The sequence below is a fragment of the Jaculus jaculus genome, chromosome 5 (genome assembly GCF_020740685.1).
Source record: "Jaculus jaculus isolate mJacJac1 chromosome 5, mJacJac1.mat.Y.cur, whole genome shotgun sequence".
Classification (NCBI taxonomy): domain Eukaryota; kingdom Metazoa; phylum Chordata; class Mammalia; order Rodentia; family Dipodidae; genus Jaculus; species Jaculus jaculus.
Window position 1 is genome coordinate 461,687 of NC_059106.1, and position 19,390 is coordinate 481,076.

At 38.7% G+C, this 19,390-nt stretch overlaps 1 protein-coding gene and 1 pseudogene across 6 annotated transcripts in view; both read right to left on the reverse strand.

The window, feature by feature from the left end:
* The window catches only part of Thsd7b (thrombospondin type 1 domain containing 7B), a 797,324-nt gene that overhangs the window by 314,636 nt on the left and 463,298 nt on the right, over positions 1 to 19,390 (reverse strand). The gene's annotated exons all lie outside the window — the stretch shown is intronic.
* On the reverse strand, positions 1,021 to 11,870 carry LOC105944750 (annotated as a pseudogene).

Sequence of the window (19,390 nt, forward strand, 5' to 3'; positions counted from 1 at the left end):
AAATAAGTATTAAAGATTACTATACATCAAAAAAAAAGAGTGTAAATGCCAGCCAGAAGCAGAGTGAGGGGACTTAGGTCTATTATTTTACTAGTTTTACTTTATTTTACTCATCTTCTAAATGAACATACAACCATCCACAAATGGTGAAAATTCTACACAATGTCCTAATATACTATAGACTCAGTAAATACTACTGTTCATTATCCATTATATTTTTTAAATATAGAAAGCTGGTAGTTCTCTGATAAAATTCACACACACACACACACACACACACACACACACACACACATCACACACATCACACATGCACATTCTGCTCCACATTTCTCACTTATCACCTTATTTCCTTCAGTATCTAAAAGGTGGGTAGGAGAACATTGTGTTTGAGTCTTTACTGTTCTTATTTTTTGTAGGTCCATGTTCATTTTATTAATTTTTATATAATTTATTTAAGTTATGCAACAGTTTTTACACTTAAATTTCACTGAACATAAACACTATTTGGCTTAGAGAACAGAAAACTAAGTAACTTACATCCTTCATGTCAGACACATATGTCAACAGTTTAAGTAAACCTTTTACAAGTTCCAGATGTCTGCATTATTGTATGAGTGCTTTTTTCCCTTTTCAGGAAAGTGAAATTAGTAAGAATTAAATGAATCTGTGGACATATGGCTCATTTGGTAACACAAGCCTTAAGCAAAGCTAAGCCTCCCTAAGTGATTAGGCCAATGGTAGAAACTCTGAGCTTCTCTTTTACCTATTGGCACTAGTACCGTACCCTGCTTTTCTTTTCATGAGCTGAGCCCTACCTGAAAACAATGTCAGTAAAGATTAAGTGAACAACAAAATGTCACTTAATTTTCCATCCCTGTCTCAGAACTTCTTAAAATACTGTATCTTGTTTGGCTGCCTCAAGCAGCTCCACATGCAAGTTTAGAAGCAATCCCTGGAAACTCTGTTCTAACATTGATACCAAAGCCAGGCCCATCTGAAGACCTGAGGAAACACCCTTCACTTCAGGACTTCAAACTTCTCTGATCTGCTACCATTAGAAGTTATTGCTATGAAAGAATATGACGGTTGAAAATTTATGGTGTCAACATACAGAAGGCATTTTCAAAAATGCAAGCAAGCTACAACATAGTTACAATATTCTGGAGGAGGGAAAAAAAAACAAAACAGGCTTCTTGTAACCAGCTGTATCTGATATAATTTGTAATGATGGAAGCTTGTTCTTTCTTAGGCTTCTGTTTTCCAAAACACATCACCACAAATATACTTATTAGAAAGCTTCCAGCTTCATACATAGCCTTATGAATCCTATAATACATAAGCATTTTTACTTAGAAACTCCTAATTCCTCAGAATAACAGGGTTTAATTAACTCTGCTCTATGGTAAAAAGCTGGACACAAGAAACACATGGCTTCTACAATTTTTACCTAATCAAAAGCCTCAAGTTACTTAGCATAAAACTAGATTTGCTTTGCACTGCTATAAATTGCATCACACTTTAAGGCAACATTTTCTCCAGGTGTCAATAAAGCCTGTTCATTTGGAATATTTAGTATTCAGTGCCATTTCTCACTAGCAGAAAGTTCCCCTTCCCTCAGAAACCCCAATTCAAAAGTCACATCACCAAATTTAAGAAAAAAATTTACAAGAATGACGAACTTAAGAAAGTCAAGTCAGAATTACCCATACCAAATATCAAAAAGGCTACAGATTTTAAAATTTTAAATAAATTGATCTATAACTTAAGATGCCTCCCCTAGACAATGTTCTGGTTTTAATTGTCTGAAGCCATTCAGATACTTCAGGAAACAGGCATGGTTTAAGTGCTGTGTGTATGTTCATGACTCAGTCTTCCACAGACACTAAGTAAGTCTGCATTGAAATACCTCCCAGAAGTGGGTGGGTACCGTACAAGGAAGGCTTCCTGATTTACTAAATCACTGAGAAATACTGATGAACGTTCTTGTATTTCAAAATGATTCCTAAACAAATTACTTCAACTACAACCTGTAGTCACCTTTATAAAATCAAGTTTGAGAAGTAACTCATTACACGAGAAAAAAAAACAAAAACAAAACCAAAGACATAAATCACTCAGTTCCAAACTGCCATCAAGTTCACAGGATGAAATAAGCACAACAGGCTAAACTTACAGACTTCTACTATCAATTACAGATCTCTGAGGTTGCTGAAATCTGAACTCCCCAGGGAAAGGTTGTACTACTCACATGCAGGGCAACAGGTCTGCTAACAAATTTGCTTATGTGAAAAAAAAAAAAAAACTCAGAAACATGTACACGTTTTCAATGAGATGTCAATACCTTATTAAATTTCACATTTTTATCACCAGTTAGAGATAATCACTTTCATGAAGAGATGCATTTTATAAAGTTAACAATCTTTTAATTCTGGAGGCAATTCTTCAGGCATCCAACTACTTAAACTATCAATGGCTTTAATCAAAGATCTGCTGGAAATTCAATAATTAAAAATAAATTATCAATAAAGAGAGACAATTTCAAAAAATGAATACTGAATTTTTGTTATTCAGCTGAAATTTAATTTTGATTTGCTTACAGATTTAAGCTCGTTAGTTTGAAGCCAATTCTAATGGTTAAAAATTCTTTATTATTTTGAAGTCTTAAAAATCTTTTATCAATTTAAAATTTTCATCCTCTGGTTAAGGCTACTTCAGATTAAAAAGGTATCAAACTGCTGAAACATACTTTGGAACTGTTGCTACATAAATAGCAAGTCATTTTAAAGGCTCATCTTCATTTTGATGTACACTATCTGTTTAAATATTAACTCTAAAAATGTCAAAAAGTTAGGTATTGCATTAAGAAAAGAATCCATCTCAAAATGTGAGTCATGAACCTCAATAGACAGTGATTTGAAGCAATCATTTCACTTAACCTCAGTCACTGGGTCTGAATGAAAAAGTGTGTGCTAAATGCTATTAATGTTCTTTATTATTTAAGAAATATCATACTTTAATCACAGCAGCAGAGATAGTAGGATCACCATGAGTTCAAGACCACCCTGAAAATACATAGTGAGTTCTAGGCCAGCCTGGGCCAGAGTGAGACCCTATCTCAAAAAACCAAAACATGCAAACAAAAAAAGCATACTTCAAACTTTTGATAATAGCATATGCATTAATACTTTAAAAAATTTTTAAGTTAAACCAGTAATTCAAAATGCCATTAAACCATCATTAAGAACTAAACTGAAATTACTTTACCTAAAAATTTATCATGCTATTTGAAAGTAAAAGATTTTTGCCATTAAAATTACTGAGGCTTTCAAATTCAAGAGTCAAATGAAATTCTTTATCCAAAGAATTCTTTAAACTGGAGATTTAGGTCAGGAGTCTTCCTTCTGCTCCTGTTGCAGCTTCTCCTGCAGTTTGGCAACAAGCACGTGACAACAGTGACATCAGGATGGGTAATGGCCTTGGCTTCATGGCAAATCTGCTCTCCATATGTAACAGTACACTTTTCTTACAAAACATGCTATGAATGACAAAAAGGTAACCTTTTTTATAATGATATGAATGAATTTACAAAGGGTTCTATTTCCAAAGATGTTACTGGGGCCCACATATTCCTTGACAGATTTCAGCATCCCAAAGCTGACATCAGAGATAGTTTTCTTTAGCCACTGCTTTCATAACTTGCCCATTCCATAGTGATGTGACAGGCTCCCTCCATTGGCAAGGATTTCCTCTCTAGCAGTTCCCTCAGATTGTTCAAATATGGTCAATGGGTCACTAATTTCCCCGTAGTTAAAGGCAAAACAGAAGTAGATACATGCACCTGCATCATAAGCCTGTGTCACCCTGTGTGTGGAAAGAGGTGGAAATTGAACACCCTTCTCTTTGCATTCCCTTCTTATTCTTTCTTTTGCATTTCTACACAAATCTACAACCCTGTCTCAAAAAGCAGAAGTCTCAAAAGATTCTAGTATATAGTATTCCAAACCCAAATCTCACATGTATGCAATGATATAGTTCAGCAAATAACCTCTCTGCCCATTAGGTTCTTCAGCTGGTAGGCCACCAATTTTGCAGTAATATCATATACTTGTTTCTCATGTTGAAGAATCTTCTTAAGGTCCCCCTCAACTAGCAATGTGGCTACACTTAGTTGATTTGTATCAAATCCTTTAAACTTTGTAATATAAATCTTTTTTAATCTATCCAAAAATGATGTAAAAATAAAGGAAACTTGAGGTTTAAGAGCATGACCTAACTGAAACTACTGGTTGTTCATGAGGCAAATTGATGCAAGAACACATCTTTGCTTTGCAATTTCTCTTAAACAGGCTAATCCTTGTTCAAAACTGGAGAATGCTACTGAGCCATACTTTTGGTAATCAGGGTTTAGTCAGATTTTCATTGTATCTTCTGTTATTATACCCAAAATGAAGTGATAGATATCAAGGCTTGTTGACATATGAGGTCCTTGACAGCTTTTTCTATTGTATCTCTAAGTGTTACCATTTTCATGTGGATTACCAGGTTCTCAATATTGCCATAGATATTCTTCTTCATGTCTGATGCTCGAGTAGATATCCATCCTCCCACAGTGCTGAATTCCAAAGAATCTGGTTCATGACCTGTACAATAGCCACATTCTTTAAGCTGTTTTTACAACTCTTATCCTGTTATTCCAGCCTCTACATGAGCAATCAGATTTTTCTCATCTGTCCACAGAATGCTATTTATTTGTAAAGTGTCCAAAGAAATATCCTCAGGACACAAAGCCACAAGAAGCATTTATCCCTCCACCAATTGGTATGATACAAAAATTATAATTGCAGCCTAGATTCACAACTTGAACTAACATCATCATGGCACACTGGACATACAACTATATCAGGAATTCACTGCAACATTCCTTCCCTGAGAAAAAATAGCTCATGCAGATAGTGACCATGGGCAGCACATGAGGAACTAATGGCTGCATTCACCAAAATAAACCAGGAATTATGGCTTTCTGGTTTTTTCCTAATTATGTGTCTAACTTTAACTGTGGAAGAATCATTGGATATGAAAACATAAACAAGTAAAATGAAATTATTTCCTTTGTGGAATGCACTAATATAAATCAGTTAATAAACATTTATTGAGTGTTCACTATACTATCATGTAAGATAGGAATACACTAAAGAAATACTGAGGTAGAAGGATAGGAAACAAATAAACAACCAATGAAACATAATGAGAAAGAGATTTGGAATATCTAGGAATATCTAGAAGCTAGAGATATGCTCTAATTTGACAATGTCTCTATTGGACAACCCATGTGCAAAAGTTATTTTTAAATTACATTTCTTTTTTGATAAGATGCGCTTTGACTTTGCTCATTCACAAAACTTACAGTTTGGATTTTAGTTATCATTAGCTCTGCACAACAAAACTCTCAGTGGCTATAGAGATAGTGGGTTTCCTTATGAGCTATGAAACAGAAGTAGGTGTTTCAGCATGGTAAATGTGTGTGGTAAGGTGACTAAAAACCTCCCCTAAGCCCTTGAGACCTAAGGAGACACTTATCTACTCTTATTATCTAGCAATAATACTTATGGGGAGGTTAGAGTGATGGAAAGAGTTAAAATTCTGTTACTAGACTCATTTAATATTCTAGCAAGGAAGTAGACTCAAGGTATAAAATAATCTGAGAACTTCACAAAAATAAAAGCTAAGATTTATATGAAGTTCCAGTGATTGCCTCATAGTTTTTAAAATGGGAAGTTGGGCATTCCATTTAGTTATATGAATGATGAAGAAATAATAAATAAAATGAACACATATTGACTATTACTAAATGGCTGCTCTTTCCACCCCCCCCCCAATCACCTTTCAACTCAGATAGCCAGACATGCTGTGATAAGGTTTTATTCTTTTCAGTTATGTTACGAAGAAGACAGGGGTTACTGGCCTTCGGGTAATAAATTATAATATTCTGCTAGACAAGAAAAAATAAGGAAGAAGGTGCTGCTTCAGATCTGTCTATGCTCATCTTCACAAAGGACATACAAATTAATTTCAAGTTGCTTCTGAATGGAGTTCAACTATAATTACTGAAGGAAAATGGTAGAATTAATTTCTTTCAAATGGTTGTGATTTCCAGAAAACCAGTATGATGTGCTAGGAAACTACAAGGGCTATATCTACAAGTGTCACTGTAGTAGTTAAATAGATGCCCCCAATAGATTTAGGAGTTTATTAACTTGTAACTTAGATCACTAGCTGTCTGGCTGAAGGAGGTGTCACTGTGGGTGGATCCTGGGATCCAGCCATGAGGTATTACTGGAGGTAGACCTTATTTCTAGTCTAAAGGTTTGTAGAGTGCTTGAACTCTGCCTGGGGTTCCTGGAGTGTTCTTACTTATGGTGCTGGTAGTGGTATTTCTCTCTGTGTTGACCTGTGAAAGGGGGCTAAGTTCTTCCACCATTATGGGTCTTACCTTGGATTGGTAAACTTTAATAACTCACTTCCTCTCATAATGCATGTCTGATTTAAAAGTTCATTCTAACAACGTGAAGCTGACTACAAAAGAATTGGTAACAGAAGTGGGGTGTTGAGGCATGATGAATCTCACCAGAGTTTGGTCTTTTGGAACTCTTAGAGGAATGGACACAGATTTGATACTTGCAACTGAAGATGCCATCCAAAGCAGTAAGCCAAGTTTTATAGACTATTCTGGTGACAGTTTGAAAATGCTAAGTGCAGAGAAAATTATATTTGGAGGCTTTGCTTATGAGCTTTCAATGGGGAAGGAGAGACTACAGAGAAGGTTGTTGAAACAGGGCTACTGGCTAAGAATTGGCTGCATTCTGGTGCCAATGCCCAGAGAGTTTGATCACAGTTAATTTGTAATGGACTGATGTGCTTTGGCTAAAGGTTAAAAGCAGATACATAGGATTTAAAATCAGGGAAATTCAAATAAGTTTAAAATTTGCAGTCACAGAGACTGATTTTAGATTACTAAAGCTGCTATTGTTAAATACATTAACATTTGGAAAGAAGGCCCAAGTACTTTACATTGAAGGGAAAGACAGCTAATATACATACTGACTTAGCAAGGAACCTCTTATCCTTAAGCTAGAAGCTTCTTACCTTCCCACAAAAGCAGCCATCATTCATTGCAAAGGACACCAGCCTCTAACCTCATCTGTGGCCTGAGGAAACTTGTTTGCAGATAAAGTAGCCAGGCAATCTAGTCTTCAAAGTACAGCCATATCCTCAGCTCTTTTCCTCACTCCAGCATCCTTTACCCCTTCCTAAACCCCTGAAAAATATCAGACTCTCACAATACAGGGTATTGTCCTGGACCCACAGGGCTGGTTATTCTTGGGAGACTGCTACTGCCTGCCTGATGATCAACAGGCTACTACCATATTAACTCACTTACATAATCATTTCCATACTGGTGCTTACCCACAGAAAGATTTCTGACTGCACTTCTTTTCCACTCTCACCTCTCCTCAATGATTTCCTCTGTGCCAAAGCCTCTCCACAAAGCAGAACTTGACCCCCTCCTTCCTGAAATCCCATCAACACCATGGTTCTCTCTCTGAAGTTGATTGGAAAATAAACTTCACTTACATGCCTCCTCACAAAAAAAGACTAAATACCTTCTCACTATGGTAGATGCTTCCTCAGGATGGGTTGAAGCCTTCCCAACAACTGGTGAAACTGCAAACATAGTTGCCTCCCACCTTCTTGAATCCATTCTACTTTACTTTGGCCTTCCTCTTACTATCCAATCTGACAATGAACCAGACTTTATGGTAACATAGGAAGTATCCAGAGCACTGGGAATAGTCTGGTGACTCCGTATTCTATACAGACCCCAATCCTCAGGCAAGATAGAAAAAGCAAATGCCATCTTTAAAACCCACCTTTCAAAGTTAACCTCTGAGTTCCATTAGCCTTGGGCCCATCTCTTCCCACTTGCCCTTGCACAAGTAAGATCTACCCCCAAGATCACTCTTTTCTCAGCCTGTTTGAACTCATGTATGGACACCCTTTACTCCTGGGAAACCTCCTCCCCTAATGGACACTCCTCTCCATGAATACTTATCAGCATTAAGTCTCGTTAGACATCTCCTCTGAGAATATGCCAACTTCCTTCTACCTGAGCCATCAAAAGAACCCCCCCTCTCTTTTTCATCTCTTAACCCTGGTGTTAAGATATATCTTTAGCAATCTCCTCTCCAGAACACTCATGCCTCACTGGACTGGAGCCCACCTGGTTATTCTAACCACTCCTACAGCAGTGAAGTTCCAAGGCATCACCAGCTGGATCCATCTATCCCAGAAGCAGTAATAAGAGATTTCCACACCCCTTATCCTTAACAAAGTGCTGGAATGTTAGGTAGGACCTAATCTGATCAAGTTGAGAACAGAATTTAACTGTTACAGACCCATAAGAGTCTTGTCATATTTACCAAGTTAGATGTATGTAGAACATAAAGTCAATATAAATATCTACAAGTCAATTTCATTTGAACATATTCAAAACACCCAAATATGAGGTGGTATCTAATTTCTTACCTTATTGTAAAAATCTCTCTTTGTAACTCTGAGCTCTTTCTCTTACTTCCTTTCTAAATTATAGCCTCATTAAAGAAGCAAACTATTGAAGAGACTCAATGTAGTATTTCTAAGTCATGTTTCTCACAGCCATTAAAAAACATCATATTTGATTACTTTGGAAATACCTTTCACATCTAAGTTCTATGTCTTATGCTGAGTGGAATCCTCTATCAAAATTGTATGAATACTGTTGATATTTCCTTTATGTATGTGAAAAAACTTATATATTATAAGGCTTTTATCTACATGTATGAGAGAAATGCATATTTGACAGATATTGAAGAATAAATATGATAATTCACATTCTGAAAATGGAGGATAATTTATGATGTTTTAAAAGGAATCTATCATTTATGTATTTACAGAAATTTCACCTATATCTTTGCATACATATATTGTGCAACTTACTTCCAAATTAGGAGAAAATATGATCAGTGTAGAGTTTAGACCTAGGTGTCATTTTATCAGCATAAACAGTGTTAAGCTTATGTGCTTACAGTTATACATATATTAAAATATAAATTAAATTATCTGCAATTTCTTGGGTGTAAATTTTACCTGCTAAGCTAAGATTAAAACCTTTTTTTCAAATGTCTTTTCAGCTACATATTACTAAAATCATGAACATAATCTATTTTTATCTTTGAGTACTAAGAGTGATCAGCCTTAATGTAACCTATCATATTTAGTTCCTTTACCTGACTACTTTGAGGTAGTGCCAGACACTCAAATGATTCAAATTGCTATGGTAATTAGATCGGTGCCCATATTTTCTGAAATGACACATTGTTTTACACATTGACTTCAAGTCTTCACTTCACCCCTTGGAACTTGGTTTTGGGACATAGTTTCTTATCATGCTATAGTATAGCATAAGGAGGCAACATGACAAGTCATGGCAGTAAAGCAGGCTTGGGCTTTATCTAAATAGTTTCAAGATATGCCATGTGAGGTTCATTGAGATATTCATGTATTTATGTGCAAAATAAAGAAATTGTATCAGGATGACCTGAGGCCATTATGGCTGTGATGCTGCAAAGACACAATGCAATGTAACCACCAGCATATATAGAATAATTTAGCATGTAGGACCATAATTCATGGTGCTACTGAAAACTTCCAAGATGAGCATAGCTAGATGATATGAAAGCAAGAATATGTTCATAATCATTTTATTTTTGTTTCACTTGGTCACATGTTAAAAACACAGAAAATAGTAATATATAATGGGAATATTCTAAAATCTTAGTTTCTCTTATTATGGACACATTTTACATAACATATTTAAGTTAGTTGGCATTAAAGGGACAGATGGACAAGTAGGAGACTAAATTCATTTCCACTTTCTTCTCAAGGATTATTATAATTTTGTGAATCATTAACATATTAAGGGCAAAGGGAATGAAGCTAGGGATATATGGCTCAGTTGGTAAAGTGCTTGCCTTATTAGCATGAGGATCTAAGTTAAATGCTGAGAACCCGGTTAAAGTGTCAGGCATAGTACCATGCCCATGTAATCCAGAAACTGAGAAAGTAGAGAAAGGGGCCTATGTAGTTGCTCAGAAATATGAAACTGAAGGATGTAACTGTCTTGAGAAAATATTTACTCAACCACTGAGGATTTGAATTTTTCCTTACTGATGAGATGTAAAACAATAAAAAAAGTAGAAATCTGGAATGTTTATAATGGATAAAAATGCATAGAAATAATTATTACTTGCTTATTCACTGTGTTTTAAAAATAATATTTAGTTATATTAATTAAGTACAAGTAAGTTGCTCAATGAAATTTACATTAATTATTGGATAAAATAAGAAGTGTACATGCATAGTAGTGAGAACAGGTAAGACAAAATAATTAAATACCTTAATATATATAGGGGGCTGGAGAGATGGCTTAGCAGTTAAGCACTTGCCTGTGAAGCCTAAGGACCCTGGTTCAAGGCTCAGTTCCCCAGGTCCCACGTTAGCCAGATGCACAAGGGGGCACATGCGTCTGGAGTTCGTTTTCAGAGGCTGGAAGCCCTGGCATGCCCATTCTCTCTCTCTCCCTCTATCTGTCTTTCTCTCTGTGTCTGTTGCTCTCAAATAAATAAATAAATAAAATTTTTAAAAATTTAAAAAAAAAAAATATATATATATATATATATATAGTTGGGAGGAAAATTTTAAAATTTCAAAACCAAAATAGTTATAGGTTAAATATGAAATATCCTCCCCAACTTGTGGAAGTTTTGGTCCCCTGTTGGTGGCTTTACTGAGAGGTCAGGGCACTAAACTCATTAAGGATTTATGTACTGAAGAACTTATCATTAAAAGACTATTGGGAAGTGGGAACCAGGCTGGGGGAAGTAAGTCACTGGAGATATGTCTTTGAAGGGTGCATATTTTTCCTGGCAATTTCTGTCCTCTTTGTTTTCTCAATGTTATGAGATATGTACCTTTGCTATATCCTTTTACCATGATGCTCTGCCTCAAAAAAAAGTCTGAGAGTAAGGGAGTCAGCCAACCTTTAAACCTCTGTGTTGGGAGCTATGAGCCTAACCTCAACCATGCTGAGCCTAACCTTGGCCACCAGGTTGCGAGTTAAGTTTCTATTTCCTCATCTAATGATCTATTACCGGAAATGAAGAAACCATTACACTTCGGTGATAGCCTCCTCCAGTGCTGCTGGTAGTTGATAAAGAAACAAAGAAATTGTATTTAGCCAGCAACCCTGTGATCTCTGCCCTGAATATGACTCCTTCCCCCTACAACCCTATATAAACCTATGTGTAAAAATAAAATTTCGAGACCTTGACAAACACTTAGCTTGGTCTCCTTCTTGTGTCTGTTTGCTTTTTCTCATTCAGGTTTACTTCCCCTTGGGTCTCTGTTGTTCCCCCAATGGCTGGGGCAAGTGCTGCCTAATATGTGGGACTTGAGGTACAAAGAAAAACCTGAACGTCGCTCCAGTGGACGACCATCTCCGCCATTGGACCGCTACCCCACCGGTGCGTGAGTGAAGGTCCACATAAAGATCACCTCTGGTAATTCACCTGTGATACAGATCTGCACCATGATCACCACAGAAAGCCCGTCTGTGATACAGATCAAATTAAGGTAAGACAAGCGACGCAGACTTCTAGACAAACCATTAAATAAAGACTATCCAGTAAGATTTGCAAGACATAGGAACTGTGGGATTTCTTTATTCCTCTTTGTAAACTTCTTTTCTTTCTTTTACTTTCGGTTGGTGCCATAGCGTGGAATTGCAACATAGCAACAGGGCAACTGAAGACTTTTGGCCAGGGCTACCCTCTGGCATTGGCTGAAGGCCCCTAGCTCCCTGTGCAAATCCCAACAGCCTGTTCAGGCATTGGCAAAGAACTCCTATCTAGCCTCTCTTCCAACCATCGAAATCGGTCACACAATGGCCAGTAAATGCCCTTAGGGCAGCTGCCAGATTCTTAAACTTGTGGACAGGCTTGCATCAGGCCCATTGGGGAATCCCCCATGCCAGTTCTACGGCTAGTTACGTTGCCCTCTGGTCTTGCCATTTCTACTCTTTCCTTTCTATCATGGAACAGACCCTAAGTAAACAGGAACTTTTCATCCAGGGACTTAAAGACTCCCTCAAGACTCGTGGGGCAAAAATTTAAAAAAAGAAAAGATCTTGTTCACTTTTTCCTCTTCTCAGAAGATTTATGTCCATGGTTTCCCCAGGAAGGTAGCATTGATAAAAAATTAAAAAAAAAAAAAAAGATGGGGGAGAATGGGAGATTGTTTAAAAGACTACTATAAGACTTTGGGGCCTGAAAAAGTCTCGGTTCAGATCTTCTCCTATTGGAACTTAATAAACGATGGACTCCAGGTGCACCGGTGCCAACCAGACATTTCAAAAGTTGTTATTGATGGAGAATTATTTCTTAAAATTAACCTTAAACCTAGTCAGATCCTTCCCATTCATGAACTAACTTCCAGCCATCAGGATCCCCATGTGGCGGCTACTGCTGCTGCTGCAGCTGCAGCTCCCTCCTCCGAGCTGCCGCACCCTCTAGGTGGGCACTGCGGTGGCAGCTCACAGGCAAAGACACTGGGTGGAACAAATGATCACCCTTCTCAGTGCCCCTCTGTCATTATTCCTATGCCCGAGGATGACCCACCTGCCCCTAAATACATTTATCCTATTTTCTCCAAATCTGCAGTTACCCCTCCCCCTAATGCCCCTCTTTCCCCAGATGAGGAATCAGAGCTGGAGGGTGAGGCTTCCAGGTATCACAACCCTGATTGGCCACCTCCCACAGCCCCCATAGCAGACCCTCCACCTTATATTCACAAGCCTAAGCCATGTCACTTCTGTTTCCCTGTAACTCTTGATTGTGATTTAGAAACAGTCACTCAACAGGCGACCCACCTACTTTCCCAGGAAGCCCAATCACTAAAAACTCTCCTTACAGTTAAAAAAGAAAAGACCTTGCTTAAACAACTCCATGATTTAGACTTAGAAATCCAGTCTTCCTCTCCTGCCCCCATACAACACATCAAAGCTAAAATCAAACAACCCAAGACTGTTCATGTGTTTCCAATAACACATGCCCAAGTGAAAGCAAGAGCAAATTCTTTAACCCATTCACCACCTGAGTTGAGTGGGGCAGAAACAGATTCAGGGGAGGAAGGCTCTGAAGGAGATAAGCACTCTAAACAATCTACTGATTCAGATGATGATAGTGAGCTAGGCAGGAACAAAAGTATTGTTATTAAGCCTCAGCAGTATCACCATTTAAAATTTAAACATATCAAGGAACTAAAAAGTGCTGTTTCCTCTTATGGACCTACTACTCCCTTTAGCATGTCCCTGATATAGACCCTTAGTGATAATTGTCTTTTAGCAAATGATTGGAAAATGCTTGCAAAGGCTTTCCTGACATGAGGAGACATCTTCCTGTGGCAGGCTGATTATACTGAGAGAAGTCAAGACACTGCCCACCACAATGCATCCACTGGATCCTCTTCTAAGTTCTGGATGCTAGATAAACTTTTGGGCAACACACCTTATGATACTAATCAGGACCAAAATTCTCCCCTTGGTTACTCTCACAAATCCAACATGCTGCCCTTAAGGCTTGGCAAAATCTTCCATCTAAAGGATTGGCTGTGACTTCCTTGACTAAAGTACGGCAGGGACCTAATGGCCCATACAGCGATTTTATCAGGTGCCTCACTGAGGCTGCCAAATGGCTTATGGGAAGGGAAGAAACAGATAATAAATTTATAAAACATCTCGCCTTTGAGAATGCCAACTCGGCCTGCCAGGCAGCCATCCACCCCTCCCACCATGGTAAAAGTATCTCTGACTTTATCCAATTCTGTGCAGATGTGGACCCTGCCTCTCACAGCATTGACTAGCCACAGGATCTTCCCTGAAGGGCTTCACACAGGGAAATAACAATAAAACTTGCTTTCATTGTAAAATGTCAGGTCATTTTTCTGGAGAATGTACTGCCTCTAAGGCTACATGCCCACCACCTTCCTCCCTCTGTCAACTTTGTAAGTCTGGCAAACATTGGGCCTCTGAGTGCCATTCTAAAACAGATATCCAGGGAAACCCCTCTTCTGGGTCCATTTACCCACTTCACCACCAAAAGTCCTTACTCCTTATACCTTGTGGGTGGCAGAGTTAATAAAAATTGGACTTGACCAAAGCAGAAAAATATTTGGTAAGGACCCTGATAAAATCATTCTGCCCTACTCCACTACCCAAATACAATGGTTAATACAAAATGATGATGTTGGGCAAAATCTTGCACCTCTTTTCAGGGATGCCTTGATAACCACTACCCTGCTAACAAGCTTCTCCATTTTCTGAGAATTCAGCCATTTGTTTTTCCTACATTAATCTCTCCTTGACCTCTTCCCCATGACCCCCTAGTTTTCACTGATGGCTCCTGTAATGGAGTGGCAGCCTTCACTGTAAACAATCAAACCACTTCCCTACAATCCCCATTCCACTCTGCTCAACTGGTGGAGCTTTTCACTGTTTTACAGGTTTTTCAACAACTTCCAAATACTTCCTTTAATCTGTATACTGATAGTGCTTATATTGCTCAATCCATCCCCCTTTTAGAAACTGTGCCATACATAAAACCCACTACAAATGCCACTTCCCTGATTTTCTCCATTCAGCAAAGTATACATTCTAGACAACATCCTTTTTATATAGGCCATATTCATGCTCATTCTGGACTCCCTGGGCCTCTAGCCATAGGCAATGCCATAACTGACAAAGCCACCCAGTTTGCCTTCCTTGTTAAGCTCAACCATGTGGCCCAGGCCAAAGCAGCTCACTCTGTACATCATCTTAACACTAAAACCTTTAAAATCTCTTTAAAATCACTAGGAAACAAGTTCGCCAGATAGTTAAACAATGCACAAACTGTGTCACCCTCCTACCAATCCCCCACTTGGATGTAAATCCTAGAGGTTTAATTCCCAATGAGGTCTGGCAAATGGATGTACACATGTTCCCTCATTTGGTAATCTTAAGTACCTCCATGTTTCTGTGGATACCTTTAGTGGATTCATTTTTTCCAGCCTCCATGCTAGAAAAGCTTCAAAACATGTCATTGCTCATGTGCTCATTTGCCTTGGTGTCATGGGAAAGCCCTGAATTATTAAAGCTGATAATGGTCCTGGATATACTGGAAAAAAATTCTAAAACTTCTGTCATCAACTACAATTTAAACAAATTACAGGCATACCATATAATCCCCATGGTCAAGGAATTATTGAGCAAGCCCATAAAACTATTAAACATACCCTCCAAAAGTTAAAAATGGGGTATTTATATCCAATAAAAGGCTCCACCAAAAACATTCTTCATCATGCCTTGTTTGTCCTAAACTTTTTAACCCTTGCCACTCAAGGAAAGTCAGCTGCTGATTGCTTTTGGCACAGAAACACCAAAAATACCTTTGCCAAAGCTATGTGGAAAGATCCTTTGGCTCTAACATGGAAAGGCCGAGACCCAGTCCTCATTTGGGGTCGCAGATCAGTTTGTGTGTTCGATACTCAAAATGATGCTGCACGATGGCTATCAGAACGTTTGGTCAAACAAATCAACGAGCCTATAAGTTCTCAGTAATACATGCCCAAGAACACCCTGTTCCTGAGGTAACTCCCTCTTTTCTCTTCCAGGTTTCCAATACCCAAGATTCAAGATGAAAACAACTGACCCCCAACATCTACTGTTCCTCTGCTCCTTGTTGCCCATCACCCCCCTAACTACTGCTACCGTCTTTCAATGGGAGTTTCAAGTAAAGGAAGGTCCCATCAACCAGGACTCCACCACCCTTATCGGGTCAGGGCACTGCCTTCTTACAGGATGCTGGTCAGCCCTCACCTTTAAAATCACTCCCAAAACAACTACTGCTACTTATAGTCCTTGCGCCTGCTTTTCTTATGATAATAAGGGCAGTTGTTTAAATTATGAATCCACCTATGGAAGTTGTAGATATTGGAGCTGCAGAATTCATGAAGTCTTTGGTTAAAATGGTATTCTCCGCCTCCAAGGAAAAGAGCTCATCCTTGTTATCTCTGACCCTTGGCATGAGTGCTGGGAAAAGGGAGTCACAGGCAAACTCTATAATAATGGCTGGTCCTCCTACCCTATGGGATATATATATGTGTATATATATATATATACATACATGTATGTATATATATATATATATATATATATACATACATGTATGTATATATATATATATCCATCCAGACAATCCCTGCAGACTCCAAGGATCAAGTAAATCAAATAATTTTACCAAACCTCCACTCTGCCCTTCATAAAAATGGGACTCTTGGCCAATATATCTCCAATATGCCATCAATCTACTTAATGCCTCCCAGGGAAATGCCTCCTGTTGTCTGCTTTGTGCCTCCCTTTCATGCCCAATCCTTGCTGCAACTCCCCTAAATGCCTCCTCTACCCTCAACTTTTCCTTTAACCAATCTCACTATAAGACCACTCCTCCTGTCTCCCCAGTCCCACTACTCTCTCACCATCTAAATAACATTTTCATGTTGTGCTGTTTCCTTACTAACGAATCACTACCTACTGACTTAACATGCACACAAAACACCTCTGTAACTACAGAACATATATCCCCCCCCCCCACTGATTTATTTCTGGTGCAATGAAACCCTGTTTACTCATATTAATAGCACCATCCCGGGACCCTGTATTCTGGTAGCTTTGGTCCCCCAACTCACCATGAATTTGCACTGCTTTTCCACACCGCTCATAAGAGAGTAGTCTTCCTTCCACTAGTGATAGGTGTAAGCCTGACCACATCACTTATTACTGCAGGGGTGTCAAGTGGAGCATTGGGGCACTCCTTGTATTCTGCTAGAGAATTTTCTGAAAAGCTACAACAGATGATTGATTCCACCACTAATAGTCTTGAATCTCTCCAGAGACAGATCACCTCCCTGGCCAAAGTTACCCTACAAAATTGACATGCTTTTGACCTCCTTACAGCAGAAAAACATGTATGGCTCTCCAAAAGGAGTGCTACTTCTATGTCAATGAATCCAGAATCATTGAGGAAAACATTTAAAAAAATGCAAAACCTTAGTCGAGAGTTGCATTCTCAATATGGTCCCTCCTCCTCTCAATTTTGGGCCAATTCCCCCTTCCTTTCCTGGTTGCCATCAGTACTAAGACCTCTACTTATCTTAATCCTCTTACTCATAATTGGACCTGTTATTATAAATACAATCATGTCTTTTGTACAACAACAGATTGAAGCCATTAAGATACAGCCTTTATAGGTCCATTATCACAGACTGGAGCTGGAGGATCAAGGCGTTGCCACTGAAGACCTTCCACTTGCAGCTGTTACTCTCCCTTGATCATACATTCTGTACTCATTTATCATGCTACTGTCTTCTACACCTCTGCTATCACTATGGTCTATCTGTCTTATGGCCAAAAGGCTTCCCCTCCCTTAAGAGCTGCATAGGATTCAGACCTATGCATATCAGCTCACAATAAAAAGAGTACGATATGGGCACCAACATGGGTGCAAGGCAAAGCACTGCAAGGGGAGGTCCCTTTCTAACCACTTCTGAACTCCCTAAATGAAAACATGACTTGCATGGAGGTTAGTACCACACTTATTATGATCATATAAGTCCTGCCTCCACTCCCCAAAAGGTACCAAGGGCCAAAATTTTGGGACAAAAAAATGACAGCCCACAGGAAATGTCAGGGCCCTGCTCCCCCAGTTGGTTAATGCCCACCGCTGCTTAGCGGGGCCTCCCCCTCTTTTTGTATAAAAGAAGGACAGAGATGTTAGGAGCTATGAGCCTAACCTCAGCCATGCTGAGCCTAACCTTGGCCATGTTGACAGAAACCACCAGGTTACGAGTTAAGTTTCTATTTCCTCATCTAATGATCTATTACCAGAAATGAAGAAACCATTTTGCCTGGGTGATAGCCTCCCCCAGTGCTGCCGGTAATTGATGAAGAAACAAAGAAATTGTATTTAGCCAGCAACCCTGTGATCTCTGCCCTGAATATGACTCCTTCCCCCTACAACTCTGTATAAACCTATGTGTAAAAATAAAATTTCGAGACCTTGACAAACACTTAGCTTGGTCTCCTTCTTGTGTCTGTTTGCCTTTTCCCATCCAGGATTACTTCCCCTTGGGTCTCTGTTGTTCCCCCACTGGCTGGGGCACCTCTGAAACTCAGAACCAAAATAAATCTTTCCCCTTTTATACTGTTTCTCTAATTTTTCACAGGAACTAAACACAACTAAGAAAATTAGTTAAAACACTTGAAAGTAGTTGACACTGCATCAGAGAAAAAGTTACATGAATAAAAATATTTAAACTTCCTATTCTTCTCATAGAACTATTTGACTCTTCAATTTTAGACATATATTCATTTCATACAATTATAGCTAAAATTAAAATGAAGGACTGAATAAAACAGAGTAAATTGAAATATCTAAGATAACACCATCCTGTTCTGGAATGTAATAGCTAAGAAAACATATCCTGTCCTAATTAGGTACTGACTCCATGTGTGCATGCTCAGGAGTCTTTCAGCAGCTAACTTCCCCTCTCCATGGCCATGTCCACATTGATAGCACTTCCAGAGCTTCCCATGATCTCGAGCATGACTCAGATGTATAAACTCAAGTTAACTCCAGGATATATGAGTAAAACACCTGTAATTCCATAGATACTCTGACCTACATCTGACACCGATGCCATTATGATTTTTATGCCTTTTTACCTTTAAAAATACTGCACCTCTGTAACATGGAGTGACCTGGCTGGAATCTGGAAGACAGTCAGTCCCCAGACAGTTAGCTCATCTAGTGTCAGAAGGTGCTACATGAGCAACTGGGGAAAAATGACCAACATCTGTCCAAGAAACTCTGGTCTAAGCTACTCAGTAGCAAACAACCTGATGTGATGCTCACATAAGTGCAATAGTGGCACACAGCCACCATGGGAAAACAACTGCTCTTGATTTGGCTAACTGATCTGCTCCATGGAACAGAACTGTTAGCAGGAGCTGGGAATCAAATCAGAGCCATATCCAAAAATGAGCCCACTATCCATTATCAAGCTTCCGCAAATCATGGGCTACAAAAGGGCCTACACCTATTAATTAAATTCTTTCTTTAAAAAAATAAGCTTATACCATTTATCTGGTGCTCACTTTACTCTCCATTGGAGAATGTGCTTTTCTTTTTTCAACTGGATG